This window comes from Lampris incognitus, chromosome 14 (genome assembly GCF_029633865.1).
Source record: "Lampris incognitus isolate fLamInc1 chromosome 14, fLamInc1.hap2, whole genome shotgun sequence".
In the NCBI taxonomy this organism is placed as follows: domain Eukaryota; kingdom Metazoa; phylum Chordata; class Actinopteri; order Lampriformes; family Lampridae; genus Lampris; species Lampris incognitus.
This window is the reverse complement of record NC_079224.1, coordinates 37,816,312-37,837,673: the sequence shown is the minus strand read 5'-3', so window position 1 is coordinate 37,837,673 and position 21,362 is coordinate 37,816,312. Positions and strand designations below refer to the sequence as shown.

The following is a 21,362-nucleotide window of genomic DNA, read 5'->3' as shown; positions in this document are numbered from 1 at the left end:
TCCGAGACGGCGCCATGAGCGGGGACGAGGCGTCGACGTAGTCGGAGCGTCCGCGCGCGCAGCGCCGCATCGGCTCGCTCGCTCGTTGCCGGGGGCGTCCGTCGTCAAGAGCCGGAGATGGACGAGGCGACCGCAGTAACCACCGAGGCCGAAGGAGCCGGCGAGGCGGAGGATGCCGGGCTCTCTCAGCAGCTGGACCTCGGGGAAACCGGTTCGTAACATTTTGTCAGTTGTGTTTTCCGCTCGGCGCCGACAAGCCCGCACAGTTCCGAGCGGTTGGTTAGCCGAGAAGCCGCGGCTGCGCCGGGAACGGCAAGTTCCAACTAACTGCCGAGTGAGTTGTGCGGCTGATGATGGCCCAGAAGACGGGTTGACCGTCTGTTTAATTCCAGTATTTTAGTGTTGTGCAGAATAAAGGCCGAAGCAACGCATATAAATGTTGGCAGGCGTTAAAAGACCCAAGATTGTGACTTTTTTTTCCCGCCCCGGAGGCAGATACAGAAGGGTGCAGCCAGAAGAAACCCAAGGCGAAGTAGTGAATAATGAATCGCGTTATTAAACGAGTGTCGGGATCCAAGGCGCTTCCTGAAGGTGTCACTTGGCGAGCGGAGTGGCCCGGCCTGAGAGCCGCGTCCGCAGTGGCGCGAATGTGTCTGTCACACAACTACACAACACGGGAGAGCGATGTGCGCGGCGACCCCCCGCAGACTTTACCGGAGTAGCCGCGAGAATCTCGTCCCTGCGGCAGCAGACGGCGGCTTGGCTTCAGCAGCCTTCCGCCGGTCTGCCAGCAGGACGGTGTAGCTGCAGGTAGCGTCAACTAAACCTCATGTAGTCCAACCATCGCGCCTTACAAACCCACACGCTGCACTCAACCGCAGCTCCGCAGGGCCGCTGCGATGTGTATAGTGGATATGTGCTCCACTCCTCGACCTGCATCTCTCCCCATATCACATTCTTCTAAGCTCTTTAAACCCCCCCCCCCATCACCCGTTTGCTATTAAACGAGGGCATTGCATAATCTAGCATGGCATAGTGTAAGCAAGACACGAAACCCCCTTGTGGCCCAGATCACATCGCCACTGTGACCCTCGTAGTTGTAAATAACGATGGTGGATGCATGGCATTTTACACCACCCCTTTTTTTTAAAGTATTGTAGTTTGTCGTAAAGCAAATTGTGTTTACAGTTGCACACTTCAGTATGCAGTGACTCAAGGATGTATAGATGCAGGTTGAGTAGCCTACCTGCAGCTACTTGTGCATGTGCAATTACATTGGATACTTGTGATCACATTATTCCAACCTCAGCTGTATTAATTAATTCCAGCCTTAAGTGTATTTATGCAGAGACCTCTGGTGTGCCGTTGGCAGTCGGGGCGTAAACCTTCTGCCTCATGGCATCGACAGTATCATCTCGTATCTTCTGTTTATGTCTCTGCAACAGGCCACCATTTTCTCGGCTGAAAAGAGAAGGGATCTAATCCCCTTTAAGCTGGCAAGCATGTACACAAACGCACACACAGACAGACACACTATAACTCGGGGGGATTCCCTTACGATCCAGACAATAACTGCGCTGGAATCCCCATTGCCGTGGAACTTTTTAAGGAAACGTGCAACTTGGTAGCGGAAACGCAACTCTAATAGTGCCACATGCGGGGTTCACAACAAATGGGACCAAACCTGCTATGTGTGTGCTGTTTCCCAGACACTGATGGGGGCAGTCTCAAAGAAGATGTCTCATTGTTGTCTGCGGCTCATTGGCATGTTGTTCTGGCCTGACCCTAATCCTGCAGGAACTATTTGCACACCACCTCTCATTGTTCTGCCTGACAGGCTCTGATGTGGGCGTAGCACTAATCTGCAGGTCACAGGTGCCGGTAGCGCCCTTTCATGCCACTTTGACTGAAAAGCAAAAACAAAACAAAACAAACAGTAACCAATTAATTACTCTGGACTTTTTGATGCAACATTTGTCCCATCAGAGAGTGCAGACAGAACAGCGTGGCTTGTGTATTCAACTTAATGTAAAACACCAACGCTGTCAAAATGCTGTAAATGTTGCTTAACCTGTTAGGTGTGATGAGGTCATTAAACTATCACCCAGTGCTACTATGCTGCACCAACTCCCATGTTGGGAATCTGTGGTGGGGTCATTTATGATCATTCAAGAGAAGCTGCCATTTACCGACATGGTAAACGAATGGATCCCGTGTTAAATAGGACGAGCTACAGCAGCCATTGCTGCACTAGTTTAGAATAGGTGCATGACAGGGAACCTCCAGTCATGGTGCTGTTGTTGTGTGTAGTGGTACCGCAACATCCGTCATGTGTTGCACTTAAACGTGGCTTAAAGATTGATTACCCCCCCCACAATGTCTGCGACCCCTCACGCTCACCCCCCTCAGATGACACGGGAAGTGTGTGTGTGTCGGTTTCAAAAGAATGAGAAGTTTGAATTGTACAGCGCACCTCTCGCTCTTCCTCCCTTCACCGTTTCCACTGCTCTCCTCCCTGTTGTTTTCTTCAGCACGCATGCACACACACGCACACACACATATGCACATTAGTGTCCTCACTTCCATTGGGGGAGAGATGCGTCCTAATCCGCGCGTCTGATTGGCTGCTGACGCTATCCGGCAACATCAACCAATGCCGGCGTGGCCAGGTTAAGCAGGAAGTCAATCCAATAGAGTTTCACCTCCTCAAAACAGATTTCAGTCACTCCAGGAATAGAAAAGTACAGGACGGTGCCTCACAGTGGGCCGCGGTTGCTGAACCACAGCTCCTGGCCTCCCCTGGGATTTTACACTTTCACTTCTTTTTTGCTTGATCGTCAGTGGAAAAGCAAACAGACAGACTAGTAAACAAAACAAACAACAACAAAAAAAGGTGTGACACTCGCAGCTCAGCGTCTATACACGCCTGCGTACTCGGGTGACATTGATCTCCTCTGCAGGTGAGTGACCTTACAAACCATTTGGAAGAGACAACCTGTGAGCAGAACTTAGGCCGTAGCATAGCCTATGCAGAAGCCAATCCTAAATTCCTGTCTGCTAATCTCTACATAATGACATGGTGCAAATATTATCTGTGTTTGAGTTGAACCAAGACTGTATCTGCTCTTAAATAATTAAAGTTGGTCTCATTGTATTTTAATGATGGGACCTGCTGTGTGTGCTGGTTGGTCTGTATCAGACACCCAGAGACTGTGGGGTGCTGGGGTGCGACTTGCACAACGGTGCACCTGCACAACAAATTATTTACAGTTAATCCAGCAAATGCGAGACCCCCGCAGTGTCGGTGGGATTCAGGGACGTCACCCGGCGTGCTGCGAAGGAGGGTGAAGTCGCTTTTTACCGAGACGAAAAGCACTCGATAGGCACCAACGTCAGTGCGAAAGTCCTTCGTGCAAGACTGTTTGTGTCGGGCCGTGGGGGAAGACAGATATAAATGGCTTCCCCTGCTCGGTCCCAGACTGCTGCTACGTGAATAACTGTATCTGCTCTTCTTTCTCTCGCTCCGTCCACAGATCCAGACAAGAGGGCTCAGATAACAGAGGTGAGAGGCCGAGTCACACAACACATGATGGACGCCGCCGTGTTTCTCTCTCTCTCCGCTGAACACGTTTCTAACTTTAGAATACAGTTCAAGTGAATAATTGAATCACCCCCCCCCCCCAAATCCTGCAAGTTAAATTGAATTTCCATCAAGATCTGTTTAAGGGAATAAAACCCTGCACTTAGTCCTATGTCATATGTGTCCTATGTCCTATGTCCATACTTTGACATCCTCAAAAAAACAAATAAAAATGGGCCAGTTAAAATGAAGAAGCGGCTGATCAGGTGGTTCAATTCAGTTTGCATTTCATTTTGCTTATTCTGCAAATGCATTTCCAATGGAATTCATCACATTTCTTTTGTCTACTCTCGAGAAAAAATTATGTTTATCCACCTCAAGCGAAGCGTGCGAACTTCCATGTGAATTTGATTTTGGGGATTTTGTTCGATATTTGCCGTCCCCTTCAAGTTTTTTTTTTTTAATTGAAAAGCCAAAATTTGCATAAACACTTGGATGGAAATGTGGTTATTGTCCCTGCTTTCTTCTCTCTCGCTCTGCCTCTCCACTTTTCTGTCGCTCTGCCTGTGTGTGTGTGTGTGTGTGTGTGTGTGTGTGTGTGTGCGTGTGTGTGTGTGTGTGTGTGTGTTAATGGAAGTGTTTTCTGTCTTTGCAAAGATATTTCCCTTTGTGCAAATCATGCAAATATACACACATTTACATGTTCTCTCTCTCTCTCTCGCTCGCTTTCTCTCTCGCTCTCTCTCAGATGCCATCCCCATTCGGAGTGGGCCCAGCCCATGAGAAGAAAATTGGACACAGGAGAGTGGACGCCTCTGGAGAGACAACATACAAGAAGGTAAACACATTTTCTTTTCATCCTCTTTCCCCTTTTTTGCTTCTTCTCTCTCTGCCTTTTTCCTCCCATTCTTTCTGCTTGACACCCCTTCTTGTCCCCTGTCTCTCTTTTTATATATCCCACATTTCCTTACATCCGTCCCTCTCTTTTGCTGCTGACTTGTCAGCCCTCCACTCCCCCCCACTACTCCCAGGTGTATTTTACGTGCAGTCCAAGTGTTGTCTGTGGGGATTGCTTAGCCTCGCCTGCTTGATTTCATCCACTTTGCTTCCTGCTTTTCGTTGTCTGCAGACCACCTCCTCTGCATTGAAAGGGGCCATCCAGTTGGGTATTGGATACACGGTTGGCAACCTCAGCTCGAAGCCAGAGAGAGACGTGTTGATGCAAGATTTCTATGTGGTGGAGAGCATCTTTTTCCCCAGGTGTGTGTGTGTGTGTGTGGCGTATTGTGCATAAGAGACAAGGTAATATAATCCCTGTTTCTCCTCTTTGACATGTTCTCTTGATTGCACCTTGACCCCACACAGTGAGGGCAGCAACCTGACCCCAGCCCACCACTACCCGGACTTCAGATTTAAGACCTATGCCCCTGTGGCCTTCCGCTATTTCAGGGAGCTTTTTGGGATTCGTCCCGATGACTATCTGGTAAGGTGTATATATTTGACATCTATGCTTCCTCATATTCTCATTCTTATCCATGATGCATTGAAATGGATGTACACGAGTAACTGGCGAAACACGATAAAGTTGCTTCATTGCTTTGCACAGTATGTAGCATGTCAGTGATGGTCACACAATATCACATAATAGGTCACTGGTTCCTTTGAAAGATCACACAGTTCGGGGCGTCTGGGTAGTGTAGTGGTCTATTCCATTGCCTACCAACATGGGGATTGCTGGTTCAAATCCCCGTGTTGCCTCTGGTTTGGTCGGGCATCCCTACAGACACAGTTGGTTATGTCTGCAAGTGTGAAGCTGGATGTGGGTCTGTGTCCTGGTCACTGCACTAGCACTTCCTCTGGTCGGTCGGGGGGGCGCCTGTTCATGGGGGGGAGGGGAACTGGGGGGAATAGTGTGCTCCTCCCACATGCTATGTCCCCCTGGTGAACTCCTCACTGTCAGGTGAAAAGAAGCGGCTGGCGACTCCACATGTATCGGAGGAGGCATGTGGTAGTCTGCAGCCCCTCCCCGGAATCGGCAGAGGGGGTGGAGCAGTGACCAGGATGAGTTGGAAGAGTGCGGTAATGGTCCAGATGCAGTTGGGGAGAAAAAAGAGGAAAAAAAAAAAACAAGACCACACAGTTTAATAGTTCCCTCGCTCTTCACTGATGGTAGTTTATACTGCACCCATATGTAGTCAAATACACCTTTGAGGTTGAAGCCCATTCGCATGCAGCAAATGTTGCCCACTTAGACGGACTAAAGCCCATAATGCCAAGCATGGTTTTGGGGCAGAAATGGCATTTGACCAACGATACTGAGTATATTTTCATAATCTGTGATTTATCTATGCTGACATCTGGTTTCCCTCAAAAAGTTATCCAAGTGTCATCAAATGAGGTTTATTTTGACAGACATTCCTGCACATTTTGGCAACCCCCCCCCCCCAAAAAACCCCCCACATTAAATTATTTTCAGTAATATGTTCATTATTAGCTTACGATAATAACAACAACAACAATAAATAGGAAAGAAGGTATAGCATAGCTCTGCATATGTATTTATTAAGTATAACTTAAGCATATTGACTATTTTACGTTTGTTATGACAAATGTAGTTGTGCTCATTTATATTCATTCCCTCGCCAAGTGTTATCAATGTAATACATAGGAAAGTGCCATGTGTTTTCATATGGACTTAATGTACATCTCTGTGTCGGGATCTAGGGCCCTCTGACAGCGTATGACTTTACATCCTACAGGGTTATTAAGGAAAACATGATCCTCTGCCACATCCGCTCTATGCTGCTCTGATGATAAGCACTGAGCACGCCCACACAAATCCCTCTACACACACACACAAAGCACACACGCACATGCACAAAGCACACACATGCACAAAGCACACATTCAAATAAAGAGTAGTATGTGCACAAATCGACACATATAAAATTGTTATTGCACAGTAGCAAGGGTGCACACAAACACATGCATATGGTACAATCAGTCACACAAACAAGCTGATACGATACCTGTGCCAGATGGAGATTAGCAGACTCAAGCTTCCTTTTTTTTTAAGACCCCGGGGATAGCTGCAGACCCCAGTCTCAGTCAGCGAGCTTCCTTTATGTGTTAGCCTGCATCCATCCATCCCTACATACATACATACATCTATCTGTATCTCTATAGATGTGTGAGTCGGGGCCGGCCCAAACCTGTTTGGGGCCATGAGCAGAATTTAATTTGGGTCCTCACTTTGTGTCGCAGCACCACTTTGTTGCTCATGTTGACTGCATGTTATTGCAGAACCCCGAGCAGCCGTTTAGTTTGCTTATAATCGAGCCGGTACTGATGTGTGCTTATGCATGTTCTTATGCATGTTCATATGCATGTTCTTATGCATGTTCATATGTATGTTGATTCGTTTAAGCATACCTTCATTGCATAAGCATATTTATGCATGCTTACGCAATGAAGGTATGCTGGGCTTGTACCTGTCACTAAATAGACACTGCTAAAATGTTAGCATGCATTACAGTGTAGTTTCAAATGCTGATAAAACCCAGGTGAAACTGCACCGTCGGGCTCATTTTGCTGTGAAATTGGCAGTTTATCAATGGGAGACAGGCACAGAAGACACTCAAGCCTTTACCCTGAAAAAATTGCATCAGGTTTTTGATTAATCAAAATAAACTTGGTTCACATAGCACATTTTCTCCATGAGAAGCCAAAGCAATGTGCTTTACGCCATGTCAAAGTGCACAGATAAAAAGTAGGTAAGAGGAAAACGGATAAAACAAAAACATATTTTGGGATGAACAGAAAATAAAAATACTTGAGCCATGTTTCAAAGTACCCCCCCGGTGTTCTTTGAAGACGCAGCCGCTCCGTTTGGCTGAAATCCCCTTGTGTGTTTTCTCTCGTCTGTCCATATCCAGTATTCTCTGTGTAACGAGCCGCTGATTGAGTTGTCCAATCCGGGAGCCAGCGGATCCATCTTCTATGTGACCCGCGATGACGAGTTCATCATCAAAACTGTCCAGCATAAGGAGGCCGAGTTTCTACAGAAACTTCTCCCTGGCTACTACATGGTGAGTCGAATGGGTTTTCTTCCTTCATCAGAGCTGTCGCAGTAATTCAAATACTCACAGAAAACAATTTAGTTCTGTCAAGCTTTAGTCAGGCTATTGGCAAATACAAAGACAGAAATGGCTACCGACTCCTTGACAGGTATATGTTTCGTAGCGCAATTTTTCTGTTGAGTTACATCTAAACATTAAAACTTCAGCTGCACTACCAACATGGGGATCTCGGTTCGAATCCCCATGTTACCTCCGGCTTGGTCGGGCGTCCCTACGGACACAGTTGGTCGTGTCTGCAGGTGGGAAGCCGGATGTGGGTATGTGTCCTGGTCACTGCACTAGTGCCTCTTCTGGTCTGTTGGGGTGCCTGTTCAGGGGGGAGGGGGAACCAGGGGGAATGGCGTGATCCTCCCACGCGCTACATCCCCCTGGTGAAACTCCTCACTGTCAGGTGAAAAGAAGCAGCTGGCGACTCCACATGTATCGGAGGGAGGCATGTGGTAGTCTGTAGCAGATGGGGTGGAGCAGTGACCGGGATGGCACAGAGGAGTTGGGGAAATTGGCCAGATACAATTTGGGGGGGGGGAACCCCCCCACAAAAACTTTAGCTGCACTGCAGTGGTTTATGGCTTACTATTGGAAAAAGAGATTTATGATAGACGACCTCAGTGATGGTTATAGTTGTAAGAACATGTGTAGTAGGTAGGGTGTGTGTAGGAAGATATGCATTCGTGTGGGTTGGTGTATGAGTGTGAGACAGCGGATGAAGATACCATTCATCCTTATCTTCATTATCCTTACCTCTCTGGTGTTGACACCAAGTCAGTGGTGACGCTAACATGGATTTGTAGGGGACAAAAAGGGCCCAGGATAAGCGCTCCTTAACAGGTTAAGCATGCACGCGGTAGGGACACATGCAGGTCGGTCGGAGGCTTTGCCTGCAAACGGCACACACTCTCCTGCGTGTGGATGGGACCTGAGCCAAAGCCGCTGACAGCTTTGCAAGGACAAAAACAGTCTCTCGAACTCAGAGGACTTTATACAAATATGCTACACCTGGTAACCAAGCAGAGTTCAATATCATGGATCAGGAACACTTCATTTGTTTATTTATTTCATTATATTTGTTTTTATTTGTTTCATTTCATGTTCTGCGTAGATGAAATGAGATACAATTTCCCCCAGCCCACAGCAGTGCAACACAAAGACAAAAACACATCAAAAAACTACAGGAACTACAAGAAACCACATGTCCAGACTAACACATACTACGTATATCCAAAATAAACAAAAAAAAAATCACTGTCCAATGAAACGAACGCCAGCCAGGATGACTGTCAGAACTGCCGGTGTGCATGAGCTAGCAGTTAGCTTAGCCTGCCCCACTTCCGCGTCCTGTCAGACCACCCTCGGTGTTTCCTCCTTGGGCGCAGCTCCAGGCAGGGGCTGTGGTCCTTGGGCCTACAGATGCAGCGGACCAGGCTCCCTCAGCTGATCCAACATCAAGACTCCCAGCCAGGACACCCCCGACACACCTCCCCGCACTCCACACGACAACACCAAAAACACCACAGTCACTGCCAGGCTAGGCCGCCGCCAGACCGCCCTCGGAGTTATCGGAACTGCTGGTCTGCATGGGCTAGCAGTTAGCTTAGCCTGTCCCGCTCCCGCATCCTGTCAGACCACCCTCGGTGTTTCCTCTTTGGGCTCAGTTCCAGGCAGGAACTGTGGTCCTTGGGACCACCGGACGCAGCGGACCAGGCTCCCTCAGCCGATCCAGCGCCAGCTCTCCAGCCGATCCAGCACCAGCTCTCCCGGCCATCAAACAAAGACAAAACTTAGACACAGACATGGACAAAGACACTGCATGATATGTGCAGAACAGACAGCATCACTGAAACAAATACCATTATCATTATCAGATGAGGCTCGATTTATCACATTGCATTGTTCTAAACTGGACAGATTTTTTTGTAATATTCATTTTGTTATTATTTTACTATTCTACCTCCTTTCAAACAGAACTTGAACCAGACCCCCGCACCTTGCTGCCCAAGTTCTTCGGCCTATACTGTGTCCAGTCGGGGGGCAAGACATCAGAATCGCTGTGATGAACAACGTTTTGCCTCGCGCCGTACGCATGCACCTCAAATTTGACCTGAAAGGCTCCACGTACAGAGGCGAGCGTCGAAGAAGGAGAGGGAGAAGTCCAAGCCCCACCTTCAAAGACCTCGACTTCCTGACCGATGTCCCTGAGGGTCTCATCCTGGACCAGGACACATACAGTGCCATGGTCAAAACCCTCCAGAGAGACTGTCTGGTGAGAGAGAGAGAGAGAGAGAGAGAGAGAGAGAGAGAGAGAGAGAAAGAGAGAGAGAGAGAGAGAGAGAGAGGAGAGAGAGAGAGAGAGAGAGAGAGAGAGAGAGAGAGAGAGAGAGAGAGAGAGAGAGAGAGAGAGAGAGAGAGAGAGAGAGGAGAGGGAGGGAGGGAGGGAGGGAGGGAGGGAGAGAGAGAGAGAGAGAGAGAGAGAGAGAGAGAGGAGAGATGAGAGAGTGAGAGAGAGAGAGAGAGAGGAGAGAGAGAGAGAGAGAGAGAGAGAGAGAGAGAGAGAGAGAGAGAGAGAGAGAGAGAGAGAGAGAGAGAGAGAGAGTGAGAGAGAGAGAGAGAGGGGGAGAGTGTGTTATGGAGGGCTAGAAGGAGAAAAGACAATAAAAGGAGTGAGGGAATTTGGTAATAGAGGGGGACCCTTAAAATTTGAAGTTAAAGTTATTTGTGAAAACGTATCTCACTTTGTCTTCCATTTTAGCCGCAAGTGCACCAGGTGTCTGCCTAGCCGCTTAGTGTTTGTGTTGTGAGGAAAGTAGAAACTGTCAAAATACAAAATATCTGCACATGACAATCATTTGGAATAGCCAGGAGTAGTTTTGAGTCACATGTGAGCAGTTATACACACTAATGTGTTCAAAGTTTCAGACTGAGAAATGTTCGGTGGCCCTCAAGTGCAAAACACAAAACACAATATTGCACAAAACAAATCAACAAAACTGAAAACACAGTGACATTCAGGGAACAAAAGCAATGGTTCTTGTTGTGATTTTGTTCATTTGCTTTGTGAAATCTTGTTGTGTTTTGCACTTCAGGGCCACCGGAGGAATGGTCTTGAAGTGCAAAATGTGTCATGTGTGAAATATTTGGAATTTCATCTTGGCACTCCATCAGAGGTGCATACATCTAGACAGAGGAGAAAACGTCCTAAGATATTTGGTTTGTGTTTTTGCCAGGTACTGGAGAGTTTTAAAATCATGGACTACAGTCTGCTGCTGGGAGTCCACAACAAGACCCAGGCAGAGAGGGAGCAACAGTCCCAGGGCTCACCTGCAGGGGGCGATGAGAAGAAGCCTGCGGCACAGAGAGCCTTGTACTCCACTGCCATGGAGTCCATACAGGGAGGCTCCACATGCAGGGACACACTGGACCATGATGACACGTAATTCACACACACACACACACACACACACACACACACACACACACACACACACACACACACACACACACACACACACACACACACACACATCATCATCATCATGCTTGCACACTTATTCCCCAAGTCATCAAAGTAAATGGATATATTATTTCTCTTTTAAGGATGGGCGGCATTCCAGCCATTGGCAGCAAAGGGGAGAGCCTCCTGCTGTTCATTGGCATTATTGACATCCTGCAGTCCTACAGGTAGACATCACAAAATCCCCTCTGCTGGTTTCAACACCCATTAAGCTATTGTTGAATGGAAACACTGGCTATGGCTGAATCTGATGTTTCTCAATCTGACTTTAATCCTTCGGTCGCCCCAAAATGCACTCTGGACACAAAAAAAAAAAACAAAACCGCTTTGCCCTCCCAATTCTCATTACATCTTAGAATGGAAATGGCCGATATAAGCTCTGCCCTTTCCCCCTTCTAATGATCCAATTACAGCAGAGAGACCCTCAGTATTTTGCTGAGACGTGCCACCTTCACTGACTTCCATTATAAGTGGCTGCAGTACTCGGTTAAACCACAACACCCTGGGTCTCAAACGGACCAAATGGCGGTGAATAGAGCCAAGCGCCAGAAAATCAGCATTGCTCACGATTTCCAGTGCTTACGAGAAACTGGGCCATTACTCTGTTTATAAGATGATATGCCAGCACTTTTGAACCCTTATTCATTCTCTCACATTCAGTCCTAGGTTGCAATATAATCTCAGTTTCAAAGCAGTTCGCCTGCCATCGAGGCTCGGTAACAGGAATGATAATTGGCCATCGAAGGCATTGCCCTCAATCTGACAAAAGATTTACAATGCTAGGAGGCTTGTTGGCTTATAGCAGCGATGTAGTCACGGTCCTGCAACCCAGACCAAAGGTCCTTCATCGACGTTTTTCTCCAGAAGCACTGAGGGTCTATATGTGATGAAAAGCAGACCTCATGAATATTCATAAGAAATGTTATACAGCTTCAAAAAATAAGCTGCATAGATGTGTGGAAAATCATCTTTTTACACCAGTTGTCTAAGAATGCAATGGTATGTCCAATAAAACACTTATTAATTTCTTTAGATCGGATTTTGAGGAAGTCTTGTAGACTTTTGTTCATTCTGGTCTGTTTTGTGGGGTTGATGGGCTTTTCACGTTTTCATTTCGAGCAGAGTGCCTTACCCAGTGGTCGACTTGTAAAAGAATGGGGTTTTTTTTTCTCCCCAATTGTATCTGGCCAATTACCCCACTCTTCCGAGCCGTCCCAGCCGCTGCTCCACCCCTTCTGCCGATCCGGGGAGGGCTGCAGTCTACCACATGCCTCCTCCAATACATGTGGAGTCGCCAGCCACTTCTTTTCACCTGACAGTGAGGAGTTTTGCCAGGGGGATGTAGCGCGTGGGAGGATCACGCTATTCCACCCAGTCCCCCCCGAAACAGGCGCTCTGACCGACCAGAGGAGGCGCTAGTGCAGCGACCAGGACGCATACCCACATCTGGCTTCCTACCCGCAGACACGACCAATTGTGTCTGTGGGGACGCCCAACCAAGCCGGAGGTAATACGGGGGACTGGAACCGGTTATCCCAGTGTTGGTAGGCAATGGAATAGACCGCTACACTACCCGGATGCCCCTTGTTAAAAAAATTTTAACAGGAGGGATGGCATCCCCTTACAACCCCCCTCAAATCGACTCCTGGTCTTCGCCTCAGTTTTTCTTGGCTTGCTAATGACCCGTTCTTGCATCCTCTACTGTAAATTCCTTGCTCTTGGCTTCTTGAAGAAAACTTTCCTGACCTGCAGAAACTATTAGTTATAACATGTGGTAGCTGGCTAACTGGTATGGGAACTGCCACAATGGAATATAATGAAATGACCGAGATAGTGGCAGTGAACAGGTGTGGGTGGTGCGTATGGTTGGCTAGCTGGTGGATTTTGAGATTTTATACATGGGAGTGTTCAGGTATTGGGTGAATGGTGGAAAGTCGAGCACAATGCAAATCTAAGGGATGGAAACGGAATTGGGGGAAAGTTAGAAAAAGTCATTTACGTGTAGCCTCATAAAATCCAAACTTTATAATACGATCCGAAAAGAAACTAATGTCGAAACAACAAGTGGAGCTATATAGTTTCTGATCCTGCTCCGTGTTGCCGGCTAATAGTGATAAGTCACTGGATGAGTTGAATTTAATCTGCCGATTCTTCCATCTGATAGGCTGATTAAGAAACTGGAGCACTCGTGGAAGTCCCTGATCCACGACGGGGTGAGTGGCTTTGATTAACATCTGTTTCCAAGCAATTTAGCTTTCTTTCAGCCAAGTCAAGAGGAGACGGTCTTTCTCGTACCGCTTTGCTCACGCAGTGCTATTTCCTACCCTTCAATTCTGACAGTAATGAAAAGCGATGATTTCAGTTAGCATGTTATGGATGCTATTTGGCACAGAAGTGGGAAAAGGACGCCACCATACCCGCTCTACTTACAGTTGAATAATTCAGCACGCAGACGTGGATGACTCATATTCTCTCCTGTCTGTCTCTCCTGCAGGACACAGTGTCAGTCCACAGACCTGGATTCTATGCTGAAAGGTTTTATAAATTCTGCAGCACCACCGTCTTCAGGAAGAGTTGCTGTAAGTGTACACATGAGCCATTTACTGCCATTTATATTTGATAACGGGGTTGAGTCACGGTAGTGAGTGCTGTATTCCTTTGCAGTAAGTGACTCATCCTCTCACTACAGATGTCTGAATTGTTAGTAAATTCCACAGATTTAAAGTCTGTAGTGTATACTGCATACTATCTGGGCATACTCTTCTGCAGGTAGAATGAATTATGTACAGCGTACCACACACATTATTACACTTGGCAGACTCACATCCAAGTGACCCTTCATCACACAGGAAGAAGAACTTTGTTGCTTTTGAATTAGAAGTTTTTTTTGTGGATTTTCCCCCCATTTTTTTTTTTTTGCCCCAATTGTACCCAGCCCATTACCCCACTCTTCTGAGCCGTCGTTGTTCCACCCCCTCTGCCGATCCGGGGAGGGCTGCAGACAACTACATACCTCCTCCGAGACATGTGGAGTCGCCAGCCGCTTCTTTTCACCTGACAGAGGAGTTTCACCAGGGGGATGTAGCACGTGGGAGAATCACGCTATTCCCCCCCAGTTCCCCCTCTCCCGAACAGGCGCCCCGACCGACCAGAGGAGGAGCTAGTGCAGCGACCAGGACACATACCCACATCCAGCTTCCCACCCGCAGACACGGCCAATTGTGTCTGTAGGGACACCTGACCAAGCCGGAGGTAACACAGGGATTCGAACTGGCGATCCTCGTGTTGGTAGGCAACGGAATAGACCGCCACGCCACCTGGACGCCCCGCGAATTAGAAGGAGTTTGTCGCTTTTGCTTTGTCCATTTCGATTTAACTTTAGCACACTTACATTATGAACCTGTTTTTATCATGAAATAGTTAAAAAAAACACATTTGAATTTGCTGCTGCTGGCTGCCATCCCTCCTGCGGTGTTGTCCGGCATAGAGCTTCGCAAAATTCCCCCTGGCTGGTTATTTCCCATGAAAATGACAAAGGCGGAGAGAATTATGGGATGGTTTTAGTTCTTTAGTGACTATAAAATACTTATATTTTGGTCTCTGTAGTATGCATATTTTCACATTTTATATATTTCATATTAACATAGCATGAACAGAAATGTGCATTGTATGTCCTATGAACATTTTAGGCACAGGTGCTATATGCATTGCACTGTTTTAGAATGAGAACGAGTGCAAATTGTCCTCTCTTTCACAGCGCTACGGTCATCTCCTTCTAAGAAGGGACGAGGGGCTCCCTCCATGTCCAAGAGCGGTGCTCCTGGTGTGGGGTTGACGGCTGGACAGCTCCCCCCAGTGAGTGAGGACCAGGAACACCAGGAGAACTTGGAGAACATACGAGGAGCTCGCAGCTTCACCCTGATGGAGGACGACGGTAGGACGTCTTCCAGATTCAGTAGACTGTAACGTGTGGTGGTCATTTTGGGGCTTTCAGACTACTCTGGGATCTATTTATGGTCCACCTGTGGTGAACATGAGTACGGCTTTTGGGTCCTGCTTGCCAATCATTCTTCTTTTAAGATGTATAGAATAATGTAGAAATGACATCTGATGAGGTTATTACATATTTTAACATTTTAGTGAATTTCTAAGAATTATTTGCTAACGGCCATGGTTTAGATGTTGTGTGTCAGGGGCAAATACAGCTTATGCCAAACTAACAGTTGTTGGCAGCTTCTTAATGCCAATCTAGAAAATGCATAAGAAAGCAATCCTCAAAGCCGAAAAGAGTCAATATTAACACTGCACATTGTTAAACGCAAATATTTTACACCCTTATGTACTTTTACATTGGACGGAAACAGGGTTGGATCTAGAATCCCTTATGTGGGCATGAAATTTATGGCACACTTTAGAGGTCTATTACTCAATACTGATAGCCCCCCCCCAAAGGCACACACACAGACACACACACACACGCATGCGTGCACCACACACACACACACACACACACACACACACACACACACACACACACACACACACACACACACACACACACAATGCATGCCTACATGCCCCTAACACACACACACACACACACACACACACACACACACACACACACACAACGCATGCACACATATGCATGCAGCACACATACACATGCATGAACGCCCGCACACATGCAAACCACGCATGCACACTGCACAGATGCACATACACATGCACTAACGCTCACACGCATGCACACACCACGCATGCCCCCAACGCGCGCGCACACATGCACAGACACACAGACACATGCACAAACGCTCACACGCATGCACACGCCACGCATGCATGCACGCACGCACACGCACGCACACATGCACGCCCACATGCCCCAACACACACACTCACACACACACAAACGCACAAATGCACGCACACCATGCATGCACACATTCATGCAACACACACAAACGCAAGTGAGGCTTGATTGCTATTAAACCAGGTATTCCAGTCATCCAGTCAGGGAGATTTTGCACAGGTGAATGCAATAAACTACCTTGCAAAATAAAAACAAAAAACAAAACAAAAACAGCAATCCTGAAGAGGCTCTAGGTTCATTACATTTTCAGCTGCTCAAATATTCAGTCATCATTATTCTCCCTTCTCTTCATCCCTCTACACGGTTGAAGCAGTTTTGATTTTTCATCTGTCGGTGCATTTATTAAAGGTCTTTCTTTCTTGCCTACCATCAGGGAGAGAGCTGCCCTGTACTCCCCCTTCCTTTGAAGATGCCACCACAGCATCTATTGCTACCACGCTGTCCTCTAACAACTCCTTACCCACCACCCCCTTCGATACACCAGAGCACCCACGCTACAGGAGACAGACGCATTCCCCAAGTGTGGCCAGGTGAGCACCGTCACTTACATATGCAGTGCAATGAGCGTCGCCTGTGCCGTGAAGCAGGACTTGCTTGCCCGCCTTCCAAATTTGACCGTTCATCTCTGAGACAGGAAGCTGCAACATGAACTCTGGGAACATATGGAGATCTCAGAGTTCAGAAATGACTGGGAATGAGCTTAAAATTTGCCTGTACAATAAATGTGGAAGAGGCTTATTTGCTTGAGCATCATATGGAAGATCTATTTTTTTTTTACAAGTTTAACTCAGATTGTCATTCTGCAAATCTTTTAAAAAGGAATTTCTAAATGATTTTGGATGCATGAGGGGTTTTTGCTACAAAAGTAAGGCTAGCTGAGGCAAAGCTATGTGGTTAGTCTATGCATCAAAATGAGAAAATATCTTATTTTGCAATGGTAGTGTTAACATTCTTGATATTTCAAGATGGCACAGTGGTTAGCACGGTCGTCTCACAGCAAGAAGTTCCTAGATTCGAGCCCCAGGGTAGTCCAACCTTTGGGGTCATCCCAGGTCATCCTCCGTGTGGAGTTTGCACGTTCTCCCCGTGTCTGTGTGGGTTTTCCTCCAGGGGCTCCGGTTTCCCTCCCACAGTCCAAAGACATGTAGGTCAGGTGAATGGACCGTACTAAATTGTCCCTAGGTGTGAATGTGGGTGTGTGTGTGTGTGTGTGTGTGTGTGTGTGGGCTCTGTGATGGACTGGCAGCCTGTCGAGGATGTCTCCCTGCTTTCCACCCAATCACTGCTGTGATAGGCTCCAGCATCCCTGCGACCCTGAGAGCAGGATAAGCGGTTTGGATAATGGATGGATGGAAGGATGGATGGATGAGTTAAAGATTGAAAATAGGCATTTCATGTCTTTCTCAATCAATCATAATTGAACACATGGTCTGTTTTACTGCAATGTTCGCAAGTGTTACTGATGTAAACAAAGCTCTGACAGCATCAGAAAACATTAGAAACTCAGATTGAGTTGTTTTAGTCCTCATATTAAGAGACCTGTCAATCAGTTTGGGAGTGACAGCAGCTTCCAGCCCTTACTTTTAGGATTTAAGTTTATGTAAAGGTTTATAGGTGTATACTCTATTCTATCTGTGCCCTACCTCCAAAACATACACATTGTATTTTGGTAGTGGAGCTACTGTTGTTTTCGATCATGGGGGAATCAGATGATTTGAATTCAAGCTTGCTGATGCTTAACAAGCTGCTCAGCAGGACATGCATATGCACACACAGCAATCGATGAGGACTTCTTCAGTGTTTATTTTGTTGCCGGTGGTGACCTCTGTCCTTTGCTCTCTTGGCTAATGCTCTGGCCTTGCTGATGCATCCTGTTGTCTTATGTGCTGTCAGGTCCCAACAGATGGCGTAACGGTGCACGAGGAAAAGCCGCAGACCATTACTGTGGAAGTGGAGCTCAGGTAAGCACATGCACACACACACACCACACACACACACAGATGTGGACGCAGTATGTCCATAACTTCCGGGCCCGACACTATCTTGACAGTGTCCTTTGTTCTGTGTTGTACAGCAAGGTCCCAAAGAGCACGGAGCTCACACAAATCACAGAAGTGACCTCGTCCACTCCTCCGTCCTCTGACCATTCCATCTTCTGCCGTCCCTTCCTCCACTCCGCCTGCTGCACACGCCTCCTCCTCCTCCTCCTCCTCCCTACCTCAGTCCTCAGTTACCGCTTCTTCCTTTTCCGCCTCGTCCTCCCACCAACACTCTACCACCTCCCTTCATCCATCCGCCCGTCCGCCGGCCCCCTCTCTTCCCTCTCGGCCGCACAGCCTCCACACTTCCCCCTGCCTGCACTTTCACCCCGATCCACCCGGCGGCTCTGAGCCCATCCACCCTCAACTCCTCCCACCTCCCCTCCACACCCCCCTCCTCCCTCCCTCCAAGCCCCCAGGTGCCACGGCACACAACACACATGTCGTCCAATCAGCTTTCTGTGTCGGGCAGCCACAACTCATTGGATGGGGAGGTGCAAGTCTCGGACATCTACTTTGTAAGTCCCTCTCATGGTATATTGATGGTTTAATTATGGAGAATTATACTTGTGATGTTCCACGTGACTGAACCAAACCAAGATGGTCTGTTTAAAAAGAACTGACAAGAGCCCAGTTTTCTCAAATCATCACAGTCAGTTGGCTAATACACTGTTAGGAAGGCGTGTGTGGATTGAGTCAAGATAAAGAAGGGCATCTGGGTGGCGTAGCGGTCTATTCCGTTGCCTACCAACACAGGGATCGCCGGTTCGAATCCCCGCGCTACCTCCAGCTTGGGTGGGCGTCCCTACAGACACAATTGGCCGTGTCTGCGGGTGGGAAGCCGGATGTGGGTATGTGTCCTGGTAGCTGCACTGGCGCCTCCTCTGGTCAGTCGGGGCGCCTGTTTGGGGGGGAAGGGGGGTGGGGGGAATAGCGTGATCCTCCCACATGCTACGTCCCCCTGGCGAAACTCCTCACCGTCAGGTGAAAAGAAGCGGCTGGCGACTCCACGTGTATGGGAGGAGGCATGTGGTAGTCTGCAGCCCTCCCCGGATCGGCAGAGGGGGTGGAGCAGCAACTAGGACGGCTCGGGAGTGGGGTAATTGGCCGGGTACAATTGTGGAGAAAAATGGGGAAAAATCAAAAAAAAGAAGAAAAGTAATCCATCGTCATATTTAACTATTAACTACTAATCCGTATGCAAATCACAGTGTGCATCTGATCATAACTTGACGAGTTGTGCAAGTCGTCACATGACAAACAGCCTTCCAGTGTTGGTTTGCTGCTGTTTTCTGTCCAGAGAGTAAGGGTGCCTCCTCTTTCTGTTTTTGTGTGATTTTTCTGGGTCTCTTACAGTGGCCCAGTCAGGACAGCGTGGTAGAGTTATGAGGGTGAGGGAGGAGCGTGTGTGTGTGTGTTTGTGTGCATGTCCTTCGGGGTGTTTTCGCTTTTAAAAAAAAAAGTTATTCTAGTTTTATTTTTTGAGCATGTGGCTGTCAACACGCACAGTCCTCGCTTCCTGACGCCTTTGCAACGCAGTGGCACTGTCTGTCCTGCGCGTCACGTTCTGCATGATGTGTGCGCTCTGCAGTGTGGGTCCCTATCAATCTGCACCCCCCCCCCTCATTATCACAATTCTCCACTGATTCATCTTTTGTGAAGCCGCGTTATATTTTGCATCCTGCTCATTCTCCCTTTTCTTTCTTCCATTATGTCTCTGCCCCCCACCACACCCCTTCTGTCATCTCCCACAATTCCTCTCTCTCTCTGTTCTCCCTCCTCGACTCTTTCATTGTCCGCCCTTCTTCTGTGCACATGTTATTTGCATCTGTGTGGGCATCTGTGTGTGTCTGTGTGTGTGTGTGTGTGTGTCCTACCATCAGTACGCGGATGGCAGATACTGGGTGTATTCGCCAGTCCTTGGCCGTCGTAAGCTAAACTCTAGCTCAAGTTACAATGTAAGTCACCTCCGGCGGATAGCTAGACTCGTGTTTTATCTAGAAGATGCTGATTTTTTCCATGTACCCTCTCGCTCCTGGTAACTGCTGCAGTTTCAGATTGCCCCGAGTGCAACAGCTAGTGGGCTTTTTTTGAGAATCATGGCAATTGGTCAGATTTAAGACACCATGCCTTTCCATCAGAGTAGTTTTTAAGCCTTCATGCTGCGAATCGGCAGCATCTGAAGGGTCATTGCTGTTGCACGCGGCTGATGAAAGCGAAATGCGGGTACCGTTTGAGCCTCTTAGACTGGCACTTATCAGGAGTACGCCATAACTTGTGCTGGGCTTTTGCTTGTAATGATCACGCTTATGGCACTCAGGCAATTAATTAGGCCTAACCGCTGACTAGATGATTAGTATCGTCAGTGCTTGGCTGGAATGAAATCTCTCTGAGGGACACCGACAACCCTCCTGTCCGTCAAAGTGTCTTGCGTCTGAAAACTGTCTTTATCAGTGTGAAATCTCTTTCTCTTAACTTTGCTCCCATCCTCTGCACCCCCCCCCCCACTCCACCCCTCTCCCTCTCCTCACCCCCGCTTTTCACCTCCCTCCTCCGCTGTGCTTCCCCCTGCTGGCTCTGTGTGACAACAGCAGACGCAGGAGGATCGGAGCTGGGTGTACTCTCCTCTGCACTACGGCTCAGAGTCCAGACGAGGCTCAGACGGGGAGAGCGAGACAGTAAGTTAATACGCTTCGTCCACTTTCTATGGATGCGCTGTGCTCACATTAGGATAATCTGTACGGTGCAGAAATGGACAGATGCCTTAAAATGTCTTTTCACACCTATACTATTCCCCTCTTCTGTCTGTCTGTCTGTCTCTCGCTCTCTCACTTTCTCTCTCTCTCTCTCCAGCAGTAGCTGGCAGTCGGTATTCTACCATTTAAAACAGAAGTGATGGGTGAAGGACGGAGACAGACGCTACACAGAAGAGCTTACAAAGTCCAATAAAACCTCTTGGGACAAACTACAAGGCTTTAATGATGCTCTATTATGCTGGTTGCCCACGCTGCATGAGGAGTCTCGCTTTGCCAACTGTGACAGAGTCAATACAGCATGCATATGGGTGGGTACATATCCCACATTCAGGAACACACACACCCACACACACACACACACACACACAGACACACACACATGTGCGTGCACACACACACTATGTAAATCATACATTACCAATTTCTCGAGTAACAAATCAGACTTATCGTTGCGGAGAAAGGGTTGG

The 21,362-nt window shown here is 47.8% G+C and overlaps 1 pseudogene; it reads left to right on the top strand.

Annotated features, from left to right (window-relative positions):
• Positions 1–117: 117 nt before the first annotated feature.
• LOC130124433 (phosphatidylinositol 4-phosphate 5-kinase type-1 gamma-like) lies at positions 118–21,095 on the top strand (annotated as a pseudogene).
• Positions 21,096–21,362: the final 267 nt, after the last annotated feature.